Source organism: Nematostella vectensis, chromosome 4, assembly GCF_932526225.1.
Source record: "Nematostella vectensis chromosome 4, jaNemVect1.1, whole genome shotgun sequence".
NCBI lineage: Eukaryota > Metazoa > Cnidaria > Anthozoa > Actiniaria > Edwardsiidae > Nematostella > Nematostella vectensis.
This window is the reverse complement of record NC_064037.1, coordinates 11,381,279-11,385,239: the sequence shown is the minus strand read 5'-3', so window position 1 is coordinate 11,385,239 and position 3,961 is coordinate 11,381,279.

The window sequence follows — 3,961 nt, the reverse complement described above, 5'->3', positions numbered from 1 at the left end:
ATCCACCACCCCTAGATTTTAATCAAAATAACTAGGCCTTTTTAGACTTGTGCTGTGAGATACACCAGTGGATTGGATCACATATATGCCATTTCTAGCAAGTGAATATCTTTAACCTAGAAAATATAATTTTTTTACTTGGACATGACTGGACTCATTGATAGGGATAATATGCATAGCTTTTTTAGAAAAAATGCCCAAGAAAACATCAGATTCAGGCAAGGTTTTGTGATAAGATTACTTTGACGGTGAATATACAGGAAAAGTATCAAAAGTTTGTTGACACTGCTGCTTTGAATTTATAAAGGCAAATATTTTTTATAGAATTTGGGTTCCCTGTGGTTTCCCCAATGGTTTTAACATAAAAAATTATCTGTTAGAATATCAGCCAAAATTTAATTAAGGCTTGTTTGTCTATCAGGCAGAATTTGCTTACACTGTTGTATGCACCTTAGCTTGCGAAAAAGGCAAAGGCATTGTTCTCAGGCAGTGAGGCAAGCATAATTTTTTAGGGTGTGTTGGTAAACACATTGACCCCTCAACCGGCCTGTACCGGATTTGTGAAGTACTAAAAAAATTCATAAATGCAAGATAAACACAACAAGATGAAGATACTCAGGCATCAGTCTAAGGGATAAATGGTCTTTAAGTTATGCATCCAACCAAGGTGTTGGTAACTACTCTTATGCCAAATAATAGCACAGGTTCTTTGACAAATTTCAAACCGAACAAGGAAAGAAAAGCACCTCTCTCAATAAAACGCTCAAAATACCACACAAGGGAGAGAGATCACCAAACACAGCTAAAGACACACATAGGTACCTTTATTCTGATCCTCCAGGTTCATTTCCATGGCCTCAAAACACAATGTCCACTCCTTGAAAGCTTGAGAAACCATCTTGGATGCCATAATGGATTGCAAAGCATTCTGGGAGATTTGGGAAAAAAAAACTCCTAGGGGAGGATCAGTCAACACTCCTCTCCCCAAAGTCAGACGTTTATTTTTTTAAATCTTTTCACACCACAGCCAAAGTTATCAATTCCAGGCCATAAAGACCCAGAATAGCAGTGTAAACAATTTTGGAATCAATTTGGTTTCAGGGTTAAGACAGCATTTAGAAGAGCTGTGGTGACTCATTAGAAAATTATTGTTTTTATCCAGTCGAATCCAGGCAAAGCCAAACAATAAAAAATCCCCATTAATCCAACTTTTCCATAAATAAAAAATATCCATAAGCACAGCACTCAATTATGCCCCGATAGACCTTATAATGTCCTAGGACACCCTCCCAATATGCTCATAGTTGCATTTTTTATGAAAAATACAAGCAACCATCAACTTGTGCTGGCATTTGGCACAGCGACGAGGGATTGGAAATGGGACCGCAAGGCACTGTTGGAAAGCTAGGATACCGCTGACTAGTTGCAGCGGTGTTTGGCTTTGACGGGCTGTATAAAACTCAAAGTAGGGGGGGGGAGGTATCTGTTTTCGGTCTGTTTTATTTGTAAATTCAGCTCAAAAAAAGCGCCAGGAGTGTACCAGAGTCTCAAGCTTCGTTCGTTTACCATGCACCGTCTACTGACTTCGAGGAGCTTCGCGGCTAATTGTTGTCGGAGTGAAGTTCGAGCCTCTGGTTCCCAGGGTAAAGCGGCCGTATTGTTACCAATTTATCTCCGGTCGATTACGTAGCAATCTCCGACTATTTTTAACGGAAAATTATTTCAAAATATTGAAAGCAGTGTGTCTATTGGAAGTTTCTTTGAGTATGTGATTGATAATTTAAAGCGGATGGCTTGTTAAATGTCTCGGATTCTAATAGATTACTTTGTTTTTTAAGGGTTGAGGTTTCCGTCGGACCTCTGGAATAGAGGTGACAATAGGGCTTTAACATCTAGACAGAAGCTACAGCAGAAGCCCCATACGAGCAGGAAAAATTCTTATATAATAAAAGTTCTTTATTAAAGTTTTCTTGTAAGGTGTCCCCAGAGTAAAGATCTAAATCTGGGTATTGGCTAAGCGTTATTGGACCCGTGATCACGGGCATTGCTACGAACTCGGGCCAGCCCAAATTGATGTTGGATACGTGAAGGGTAATACGGTGACGAAAAGGGTGTACTATTATTGCCTCGTGTTGTGTATTATTGCTGTTATTATTTTTCCTGGTATTTCATCGACGTGTTTTGTCTGTACGTTGGCGAGGCATTTCTTTGAACAATGGAATACTAAAACTTCTAGATTTCTCCATGGTGGAGACTCGTTTTCTTCATCTTTGGAGAATGCGGATAGCTTGCATTGTAATTGATCACAGGCGACAAGACAGGTGCGAGGGCGTTTCATTAGCTCGACGTCGCAATTTTACTCTACATTACCTTAGTCTTCTGTGGAGCATAGGACACAGTGTTTTCACTCTCAGGCCCTAAGAGCTTTGGATACAGTAATATTGCCTCCTCAAAGCAATTGTTTTAGTCATGACAGTTTCCACTATATGTCAATCAAGCTGATTCTCGCGTATATAGCCTGAGAAGTAACCTGGGTACCAGTCTGGGTACTGTCACGCCGGTCTTGTCTACGAGGAGCGAGGCTACAGTGACAGTGAACGAGTGAAGCTCGAGCCTCTGGTACCCAGGGTACCTGCGAAGCAGGGGCAAGTGAGTATGAGGATGCCGTTGGCGAAGAACAAACGTTAGAGGAGGTCTTCCATTTGTTCCCTTTGACTTTCCTCTCCAGTTTTCATACTCCTTGCGCTGCTAGACAGGCTAAATACTGATATACTGTTTTTACATTTTAATAAGCAAATCTGGAACAGTTTACGTTAACCACAAGTCGACCAGCCGTAACTAATGCATGGTACAGTTATTTATCACTGCCTGTACTACTAGTGGGAACCAGGTAGATATCGAGAGAAGCACGGTTGTTTCCGTGGGTAGGACATTCATCCCTTAGGCTGCCTTTTATGATCCTGGTTTGAGACTCGGATATTCAACTTGGTAAGGCGGCCTTATATACATAGCTATCTCAAAAAACGTGTCATCAAAACGGCAAATAGCAGGTCTAAGACCGAAAGGTACTATGGGTCTCATCAAGGCTTTCAGTGTTTGTCACTGGCATCGCTGGAGTTCATTAAGTTTTATCTTTGCGAATAATTAGTACCCATACAACTTTTGGTCTTTGAGCTGCCATTTGTCATTTTCACTGAGAACGTTTTTTGAATGAGGTGTATAATTGGGATACAGAATGTGTTAGCGCCCTCCTTCTGTGCTTGTCTTGAAGCACGAACACATGCTTCCTTGAAAAGTCATTACATGAGATGAGCATGATGATATTTTCTTGAATTCCTCACTAGTTAACTTCAAGTTCTAAATGGACTATTTTGAATCCCCTGACACCTGGGCTACTTTTTCTCATCTCCACAAGGATAAGAGGTTGTTTTTGTTTCATAACCTACTCCTCATGACTTTCCTAATAATATATTGTTTTTCTTCCTGATCATACATACATACATACTGGGTTCTTGTTTCCCCCTTACCTTTTGGGTATCACAGAAATAGGCTAATCATTATAAAAATGACTTAATCTGAAAAGTGACACCCCCCCTCTACTCTAAGCTTATAACAGCTTGTCGTAGATTAGGAAAAGAGAGAAGGGTAGATCCAACAATGGTGCAGCCACCCCTCTCCCCTATCTTCTATTTTTTTATGCATTCAAATAGTGGGGCCAGTGCCACACCCCAATTAAATATCTCCTTGTGGCCGTTGTGCTTATGATGCAAATATTTGGTAATAGCATCAGGCACATCAGGTTCAGGTCCCTGTAAAACAATGTAAATTTAAGAGAATTGTCATTAGTCTGTCATCAATGAAATAAATACTAACAGATATATGAAACATGCCAATCTTGTATGAATTTATTGAACTGATGAACCAACAAAACGCATGAAATATGACACAAGTATTGTTTATT